The 11,247-nt window shown below is 36.6% G+C and overlaps 1 pseudogene; it reads left to right on the top strand.

Annotated features, from left to right (window-relative positions):
- Window positions 1-1,351: 1,351 nt before the first annotated feature.
- On the top strand, window positions 1,352-10,729 carry LOC131235212 (protein neprosin-like; annotated as a pseudogene).
- Window positions 10,730-11,247: the final 518 nt, after the last annotated feature.

Here is an 11,247-nt window from a genome sequence, read left to right as displayed (position 1 = left end):
ATATTTATAAAACAAATGCACATATTTCCAACATAACAGGACACATGATAGGTTGAGCAACATGTTTTGTGCCTAATCATCTATTCAAAATGGTAACTTGCACCATGTGAAGTTCAAAAATTATTTTATTAGTTTTACTTCCAACTCTATTCAATAATATATATATATATATATATATATATATATATATATATGTAGAAAAGGTACTATGCGCTCGGCCTCACGAGTCCGTCCCACGAGGTTGAGCTGTGTGGGCCCCACCGTAATGCGTTTCGAACATCTACCCCATCAGTCAGATGCACCATTCCATTGTAGGCCTAGATCTCAATCAAGTCAATCCGTGACTTGTGTGGGCCACACCACATACAGAAGTGGAGAGGGGCCGTGCACCATTAAAACATTCAGAATCATTTTTTGGGCTCACCGAGATGTGGTTGGAAAATCCAGCCCATCCATTATGTGTCCTACTTTGATGAGGGTTCAAACCAAGTTTCAGCAGCATTCAAAACTTAGGTGAGCCCCACCAAGTGCTTTTATATGTTTTAATGGTGTCTTCACATGATTTTAGATGGTATGGCCCACTTGAGTTCTGTATACAGCTGATTTTTGAGATATCTCATAATTTAGAGGGGACTCATCAAATGCACGGTGTTAATGGTCGACACGCATCACGATGGGGCCCACATAGCTCGACCTTACGGGAGCTTATCGTGAGGTCGAGCGCATAGTACCTTTTCCCACATATATATATATATATATATATATATATATATATATATATATATAACAAAACATGAAGGCATATGTAAAGGTATCTACCTGTGCACATGCACGTGCCCAAGCACGCAACCACATATGTTCATACATGTTGTTGAGGCGCATGCACACATATGAGCACACAGCCACGCTTCGACTTTTAGAGGGCAATATTTAAATTTAAAAAAAAATCAAAATTAAAAAAAAATGCACTTTATATTAAAACTGCAATTTTAAAAGAAGAGAAACCAAAATAAAGAACTAAAATTACTCATACGAATTATTAAAAATTAACGAAAAAAACTTTTTAATACTAAAACTTCAATAATAATTAAATATAAAATATATTTTGCCAAAACAAAAAATTACAAATACAATTTTTTTTCACAAAAAAAGTGGGTTATTTCTTTTGGTATTTAAACCACCAACAAATAAGTAAATAACAAAATAAAAATTATATATAAGAAACCCAAAACAAAAAACAAAATATAAAATCACAAATATCAAATTGAAAAAATAAAAATTAAAAAAATTAAAAGTGGGCTAACTTTCTTTTGGTATTTAAACCACCCTACAGTGGCTGACAGAAGAACATCTAGGGAAGTGAGAAAGGGGAACAAAGTAAAAGAACATAGAACAATAACAGAATCATGTGTAATTCCTCTCTGCCCAAGCCCAAGAAAAGAATAACAGAAATCATCAGTAGCATGTATGTGTAATCCATCCCTTTCTTAAAAAACAAAAAAGAAGTTAAAGTTGCAGCAATCCTTGTGTTGGAGACTGAGACTTCCTTTTTTTTTGTGTCCCACCAAAACTCCATCATCCTTTTTTAATCAAAATCTAGGCCTTTCAAGCAAATCCCACCATCCATTTTTCCCATCCCCAAATGGGAAATTCTCTGAATAAAACCTCCCCTGCCTGAAACTTCTGTCCGAACACTCAAGACCAAGGTCTCGGAAGAGAGAGAGAGAGAGAGAGAGAGAGAGAGAGAGAGAGAGAGAGAGAGGTTTTCTTCGTTTGGATGGATTTGTTAGGAAATGGAGTGTGATGGGACAAAAAACGAGGGGATTATGTGGCCTTGTAATCCCACGACAAGACAACAACAATGCATACAGATACAAACGGTTGTAGAAGAAGAAACACAACGAAATTCCTAAAACATGGCTTCTAGCTGCTGCAAATCATCCCCAATCATTGCCATCTTTGTTGGGTTTCTCCTTGTGTCTGTTAAGCCCGTTTCGTCGGCGGCTGGTGGCCGCTTCCCAGCGAATCAAACGCTCCAACCAGGGGAGGAATTGCAGAAGTTGAAATGGATCAAAGCCCATCTCAGGAAGATTAATAAGCCTCCTGTCAAGACAATTCAGGCATTGTTTCAAAAACCCAGAAATCTCCTTTCATCGTTTTTCCCTTACTGTTGAAAGCTGATTTTTTTTTTCTTATTTGGGGTGCTTTTGATGGATGCAGAGTCCTGATGGTGATCTGATAGATTGTGTTTTATCTCATCAGCAACCAGCATTTGATCATCCCCTATTGAAAGGACAGAAACCAATGGTAGTTGAAATTACAATAAATAAAAGTTCAGATTTTTCTTTGTAGTCTTTTAAGGATTTGGATTTTTGAGTTTTGCAAGTGATTTTAAGATACTGAAAGATTGCATTTTTCCTTCTTGGGTTTTTTGCAGGACCCTCCAGAGAGACCGAAAGGCCACAATCCGTCACGTTTTGAGCCCGTAGGCTTCCAATTGTGGAGAATTTCAGGCGAGGAGTGTCCCGAAGGAACGATTCCGATCAGAAGAACATCAGAGAATGACGTCCTGAGAGCTAGTTCGGTGTCGAGATTTGGAAGAAAAAATAGAAGATCCGCAGTGAGAGCTGTAAGACGTGATTCAACGAGCAACGGCCATGAGGTTTGTATGAATCATCACAAAGAAATGAAAGAAAGGGAGAAACCCATTAACGCTTTTGAACAGTTCAAATTGCTAGGAAAACCCCATAGTATTTTTTAGAATTTAAAATAATAATTTAAAAAAAAAAAAAACAATGTAGGAAGATTGAGAAAAAGTAAAAGAGAAAGCTAATTCTGAGTAGAATCAATGGCCTTTCAGATTTTATACTAGAAATCTTCTATTTCCTTTCCATTCATGTCTGAGAATGCTTCAACAGAAATCCAATGATCTTTATATTCATTGAAAATGCATTTAAGACGAAAATCACCCAAAATTTTCTGACAATTTATGATAATATAATATCTAACCTTTCATAAAGAAAAGAGGAAGAAGAAGAAGATGAAAGAAAGGACCAAACAGACAAAACAAGACAGAGGCCATCAAATCTTTCTTCTCTATCTTTTCTTGTTTTGAAAATTTAAGACCTTTTGATTTATCGGTTTTTGAAAATTCCTTGAAAATTGTAATCCAAAGATATCTTTGTCAAAGCATCAAATAAATAAATAAATAAATAAATAAATATATATATATATATATATATATATATATATATATATATATAAACTGTCTTTTTTCTTCCTCTCCTGAAGAACAGCTTCTGATATTTAAAGCTCAAGGATTTTTGTAAATGGGTACCCTGCAATTCATTGAAAAAAACCATCAAAACCCCCATTTCATAAAATTCTGAGAATTTCATCAATGTCGGCAATCTCAAACAGGGTAACAGTCTTGTTTTCTGTTTCTGTTACACTCTTTATGTATTACAGCTTTCATTTGGAAAATACAACATTTTCAAGGACTTTTGGAAGAAGAAATGCTATGAACTTCCTTGTAAAATATACCACCATTCTAATCTCAAGAATCAACAAGAAATGCTTCCAATTCAAATCAAACCAGTCTTTTCTTTTTGTTTTTTCTTTTTTTTTTTTTTTTGGTTAAATTTACAAGCAATATTACAAATCAAACACCATAGGCGAGGCCGTGCAAAATTTGATCCAGACCATTCATCTTGTGGGTCCCACTCTTTATTTTCCATGCCATGTAAAATTCCATCATCAGCAAGAGTCGACCTTCAACTGTAAAAAAATTGTTGCCTGTCAAGTCGCTAAAATTTCTTCCGGCGGGGGGAATTTTTTCATGGGTGTGGTCCATTGCTATGGGACAACCCGATCAACGGCATGGATCATGGAAAAGGTGGACCCACACACAATTTAGCTGGCCTCAGCCAAATTAAAAACGCGTCTTTTAGGGGGACTAAAGTTGTCATTGCTTTATGTGAGTGTACAATATTTTGTGATGCATTTATGAATTACAGCATGCAGTTGGGTATGTGATGGGAGATCAGTACTATGGAGCAAAAGCTAGCTTGAATGTGTGGCCCCCCCATGTTAGCAATCCAAATGAATTCAGCTTATCACAGCTGTGGGTCATTTCAGGCTCCTTCGGCGATGATCTCAACACCATCGAGGCCGGTTGGCAGGCATGTACAGTTTTATTTTTTTCAATTATTTTTATTTATTTTTAGCCCACGTCCCAAAAATCTTCCAAGTCAGAGGATTGAAACTTTTCAATTGATGACCAGCAAATAAACAGTTAAGAAAGAAAGCAAAACACCAATTTGATATGGTGGGAGGATCTTCAAGCCTGGGAGATTTTTAGCACATGTGGTGGGCCTTAATGCTACGGTCTGGATTACTAACCCATGGGTCCCACTTGTACTACATGAAAATCTGGCTTTTTTTGAGTTATCTATTTTCTAAAATTGTTTTGGAATTTTTATGGAAAAATACTTAATAGTTTTGATTTTATGAGAAAGAGCCTCGGTTGGTTTGAATTTTCGAAACTATGTTTTGACGTGGCAGAATGATCCAAATGCCCTCTTTCTATTCTTTGTTAGTGGTTCAACTCATTCAATTGGTGCGACCAACCATGATGAATATTTGCATAGAAAGATTGGATCAATCTATTGTTGGGTAGGTCACAAGTGAAATTTGAGACTTTTGAAAAATATATATTAACTTTTTACATTGTTGCCCTCCAAATTATTTGATTAGCCTGATTTTTGGGGCATATAATCTACACGGTGGGGCTCACTTCCTAGATGGGTTGAATGTCATACACACTGCATGTGAGGCCAACAATGCTTAATTCCACCACTACTTTAAAGAAGTAGAGTAATCCCATTTTGGTAATTTATTCGTCTGAAAACTGTTTTGAGATTTCAAACAAGTCAAGGGTCATTTTATAAAATTAATATATTGAGGGATTATTTTTATTTTAAGATTTTTACTATAAATTTTTTTTAAAAAAATGATTTTAGCAAATAATGACTACGAACCAAAAGTGGGAGAGGTTCTTTTTTTAGGGAAGACATTATCATAATGCCAACTATATACTTTATTCCTTACAAAACAATGAAGTGAAAAATTAAAAGACCACGTCATATTAGTATGATATCAAAACGGTCCAATAAATGTAATCCCATGATGTTTAGAATAACCAAATAATTGCTCAAGCTCAATATAAGGTCGCTGCACCATAAAAAATAATATACCCCACTTAAAAACATCAAAATTCAAGTGCACGTCATCTGATAATTCAAGTGGAAAAAAGATAGTTGGTATAATCATCACAATAGGTACATATATATGTTGGACAGGTCAGATGTCATACAATACCATGTGGGCTCCTAATTTATGACTTTATTACCTTTAAAAGAATAACAATATTGCAATATACTTTGGTAATTTTCCTTCTCAAAAAAACACTACCTAGGTATTTTGATTTTGGGAATTTCTTTTGTTAATTTGGAATTTATGAAAAAATTTCGGTAAAAATACATTTTTTTCTAAAATTCCAATGATTTTACTGACATGGTTATTTTTTGCAAATAAACTCAAGTATGATACATATTTATTTATTTTATATAACACATACCATGTATTTTCTTCAGGTGAGTCCAGAGCTATATGGAGATAATTATCCCCGGTTTTTCACTTATTGGACAGTAAGTATAAAAAATCAATCTTAATTTTCTCTTATTTAGACAGTCTGATTGATTGATCTGGACAATTCATTAGGTCCAACACACATTTTTATAGACCACCATGCAAAAATCACACTTGACTAGGCAATTCTAGCCATCCAATCAGTAGCCTGTGAAATGGATGATAAGGATTGTTGGTATAAAAAATGTCCAGGCAATAATCCAAGCCATCCATTTGTTGGGCCGGGTTCTTTAAAAATAGCTTTATTTCTCACTAAACGGATGGATGGAAGAAAAGAAGCCAACATATGGATGGATTGGATCATGATATCATTGTGATTTTTTGCATTGTAGTGCATGAAATGTGTAATGAACCTAATGGACAGTTATAATTACTTGCTTGGCTCGTCCTATGCAACTAGTCTGAGTCAACTCGGTCTTGGCTGGACCCAGTGCAATTCAACACTTCAAATCAGAATTGAAAGTAGGTAGTGACTCGGCCCAGCTCAACTGAGTCATGACTCAACTCATAGTTATATGAATTAATGTACAATTTCTCTTCTCATATAATGACTTTGTAAATAAAACAATAAATGAAAAATTACTAATTATTTTTTTTTCTAATCTTATAGACGGATGCGTATCAAGCGACAGGATGCTACAACCTCCTATGCTCGGGCTTTGTCCAAACGAACAACAAGATCGCGATCGGCGCAGCAATCTCTCCAACATCGACTTACGATGGCGGGCAATTTGACATTAGTCTCTTGGTTTGGAAGGTAATCTTTCTTTAAAATATACAATAAATATTTATGTTTGTTTGGTTAAGCAAAATTCAATCAGACTGATAATCATGAAATTTCGTGATTTTTTATGCAACCAAACACACCCTTAATTAAAAGTTAGACACCAAATGCATAAAATACCATGCATGCAAGACTCGTAGCGTATGCGTATATACATCAAACAATACCCACAACCTTTTGATTGAGTGTTAGAATATTAATAAATAGAAATTCAATAAAATTTCAATATATTTAAAATTTTAAAATTAGATTATTGTAGTTCCTAAACTATGTAATTCAACAATATTGATATTGGCCGTAAATCAAGGGGCGTTTCTGTCCATTTAACTTAAAAGAAAGTTAATATCTAAGGAGTATTATAACCACAGTACATGCAGCACTCAATTCTGGTAGCGGGGCCCATGATTTATTGATCTAGACCATTGGTTTGTTTCATCATAGATTTGATGGACGATTCCCTGAATAAAATATCTCGGTAGGATAATCTTAACCTTTCACTTATCGCCTACACATAGACGGTTAATGAGAAAATTACAACACGGATCCACATGTAATTTAAACAAGCCCTGAGATTGCCTGCTAGGATCTTCCGATTCAAGCGATGTTTGGTGTATTGTCTATTGACAGTGAGACCCAACGGATCAACGGCCTGGATTACTGTACAATGGGCCCCACTTGCTAGAATGGAACAACAATAATTTAGAGTTTTTTTTTAAAAAAAAAATTTAAAATTAACACAATAACTAAACATGCGCCGTTGATTTTTCATAATTCTGGACTTTTGTTTTGACTTTGCTGCACGCCTGCACGAGAAGGATAGTAAGCGCACATGAATCCAAGGCGCACGTTAGAGAAAAGCCCAAACTCACAAGTGTACGAGAATGACGTACGCCTTTGCGGTACACATGCCAACGTGGCGCACATGTGAGATATTACGGACATTCATCAGGTAGTACACAATGTGAGGATGTCGTGGCCCAAAAATCAGGCATGTTTTCCACGTTTGTAGCAGGAATATGGAGAGTTGGTCTTTTCCTGACCGTCTGTTACTCTCATGCAAGTGTTCCCGCTTGATGAACGGACCAGTCTGATTTTTGGTCCATAGAATGAGCATGATGGGCCCCACCTAATCAATGGACCGGATCTTGAAATACCCCATTAAATACGTGATTTCGTGCACCGTGTTGTACGTGGCACACTTGCACGGCATCTGGATCACTCATCAGGTGGGGAGCATTGTGAGCATGTCCCTACCCAAATTTCAAGAAGGATCATTTATAAGGTGGGCCAAATATTCACATCGAATATAGACCGTTGGTCATCATCTTCCTAACCGTCCATTCTTTCTCAGATGTAGGCTACCCGATGAGTGGATTTGCCTGATTTTTTATTTTTATTTTTTTGCCTGGGTATGCTTACATTAGCCCTCAGTTGATGAACGATCCAGATCGCTCCGCAACATTGGCACGTGTACAGCATATGGCCTCTTAAATATGGGCCTTCGATTCATTTTTCTTCTTTTAATAGGTTATCGAATCCTACACGCTTTATATTGAAAAGAATCCTACACGCTTTTTGAGCTTTGCTAGTTCCACACGCGTGTGGAAATCGTGCACATTCACACACGGTGGTATATCTCATAATATGACACATGTGTCAGATCTGAGCTTTCCCTTAGGTGCAGTACATTGTTTGGATCTTCTATAATATAAAATTCAGGCCATTTCACATCTCCAGTGGGCCACAGCATATCAAAACAAATGAATGGCTAGGAAAAAGTTTCAACCGTCGAATTACTTTCCAACCTTATATAAAGCTCGTATCTCATACACGTGTTTCATATTTGGATTTGCCTCTCTAACCCCGTCTAAAACCTTTCATCTATTTTCAGCACTCTTAATTAATTATCCAGCAATCATGACCGTTGAAATTGTCGATCCCACTTAAGAGGTGAAACTGCCCAAAAAATAGGCAGATGGGAAGCTCAAAATAGACTGCCCTCTAACACCCAAAGTCAAAAGGAAAGTTTTGCAACAATCGGATGGTCAGGATCATTGACCAATTTCAGTGGGGTCCACACGTCGGACAGTCTCGATTGACCAAGGTTCGCGTGGCATATGAGCGCGTGAGAACGATCCATCACTCTCGAACAGAAAACGAGCACCAGGAGTCTTGACTTTGACTAACTGTTACAACTGTATTTTGACATGACTAAAAAACCCATACCAGTTCCCAATTTCACCATTTCGACCTGTCAGACCCTCTACTCTGGTAGAAACTAACGCTTGATACACAGGCACTCAAAACTTATATACGTAGAATAGAATAACTCAAAATAAACCGACTAAATTGTATAAACCAATGCTAATGTTTTACAGTCCCAAAATCAGATTTTTTGAACAAATATGACGTCAGATTGGTGGACACTTGATCGTTGAAACAGGACCATTGGATTTTTTTCATTCCAAACCGTCCAATAAATAATCATAATTTTGGTTTATGATACATCTAAACTTGTATAGTTTTGTTTGAATTTCTTGTATTCCACGTCTGCAATTATTAACTAACTTTTAGAGCCTGCGTATCATCCATCTCACTTTGGCAGAGCATCAAAGCTTTTCTCTTTCCACATCTTTGCTTTTTTACGATGGAAGCTACCAAAAAAGAGATAATAAATGCCCCGTTTTTAGCTAAATGTACACCCTTTCTTTTTTCTGGAAGGGTGCCTGTCAAAAACAAAGGGTGTGAATATCAATTTTGTATTAGATATATATATATATACACTTTTGTTGGCAATTTCAGTCAGAATGATAAAATATATACTGAAAAATCAGTGAATTAACCATCCTTGCCGTCCAATTAGTACAACTTCCCGATCCAAACCATCCATTGCGGACCTCCTGTTGGATGGGCCAGAACCAAAATTTTGAACGGATCAGATATGCTGTAGGGCTCGATCAATTGTCTTATTTTAGACAGACAATTAAAGCTAAATCCAATGGTCCCAGCAAAGCCAACCAATCAGACGGTAGGGATCGTTGGATCGATGAAACTAATTGGGTATGGCCTATCCAAGTGGAACCACAGCAATTGGATGCTCCAAGACTGATCAGTTGGACCTTCCATCGTAGAGATTCTTTCAATACATAATCCATATATAATTTAAAGAATCTTATTGTAAGACTTCTGATTTGTGGGCCATCCTATCAGATCAGATCGACCGTTTGATTGTAAGTGTATGAGCATGCTGGTGGGCTCCACATCTATGATTTGTGTAGATATATGTACATTGATTACACACATTGAACAAAAATGCTTCCTTTAGAAATGTAAGACAAAAACATACTTTTGGTGTGTTTGGTTGCACCAAATATTAAGACAAAAACTTACTTTAGGGTGCGTTTGGTTACACAAATATCATGAAATTTCATGCTATTAGCTAATATCATGATATTGGTGTAACCAAACACGCCCATAGTCACTAGCATGCATGATATGTGCCATTTAGCTACTAGGTGATACTAAAATGTTGTGATTCGTGACAAGCAGGACCCCAATCACGGAAATTGGTGGCTAGAATTCGGGACCGGGCTATTGGTCGGTTATTGGCCGTCGTTTTTGTTCAGCCACTTAACAAACCACGCAAGCATGGTGCAATTCGGAGGGGAGGTCGTCAACACTCAGCTGTCGGGATTTCACACATCCACCCAAATGGGTAGTGGGCACTTCGCCGGAGAAGGGTTCGGAAAATCATCATACTTTCGGAACTTACAAGTCGTCGATTGGGATAACAACTTAATCCCGGTGCCGAACCTTAAAGTTTTGGCCGATCATCCGAATTGTTACGATATTCAAGGAGGAATCAACAGTGTGTGGGGGAATTATTTTTACTACGGCGGGCCGGGACGGAATGTTAAGTGCCCATAAGAGAATTCCGACGCAAGATCGGCGAATTATTTTTACTACGGCGGGCCAGGACAAAATGTTAGGTGCCCGTAAGAGAATTCCGACGCAAGATCGAATATCGTCGTAATTTTCCTCTTCTTCTTCTTCTTCTTCTTTTTCTGGGTGACTTGTTTGGTCTAGGGTCATTTTTAGATTTGTTTTCTCTTAAAATCCCATTTTTTTCACCTTTTCTCTAACAAGTGATTGATTGAATTTATACCATGTTTGGGGAATTTGATGTAAATTTGAAAAAAGAAATAGTGAATATACTCAGGTTTGTGTTTTTTCTAATTCATGTTTATATATATATATACACTGAAATGAAATGCATTGGATTACCAAACGGAAGGTAAATGGTAGGGAACAATGCATTTAATTAGGGGGACCCACAAATGACTAAAATGCTGTCCACCTACCCTTTTTAAAAGGATGAGTAATTCCACATGTTATGGTGGGCCACATATTGCATGATGCATTTTTATTTCACTCTTGAACAAATAAAAAACTATGGTCTGGGATAGTATATGTGGGTTGTGGTGAATGCTGATGAGGTCTGGATCGTTCATTATGTGGGCCCAATGTGAGGAATTTTGAGCGTAAAATAATCATCTTGATCAAATAATCAGACCCATCTTGTCGTTTGCTATTATTTGTTGTGGTCAACCAATAAAAAAAGGAGTGGTATTGGTCCTGAGCTCATAAATCTTAACTTAATACCATAATCTGACTTTAGAGGTTACATTAGAAGAGAGAAGATGTATTATCAAATAAAATAAAATTAAGGGTCTTGATTGATCTAAGGATGAGAT

The sequence above is a fragment of the Magnolia sinica genome, chromosome 19 (genome assembly GCF_029962835.1).
Source record: "Magnolia sinica isolate HGM2019 chromosome 19, MsV1, whole genome shotgun sequence".
Taxonomy (NCBI): Eukaryota; Viridiplantae; Streptophyta; class Magnoliopsida; order Magnoliales; family Magnoliaceae; genus Magnolia; species Magnolia sinica.
Note: the sequence above shows the minus strand (reverse complement) of the source record. Positions and strands in the feature narration are given on the sequence as shown.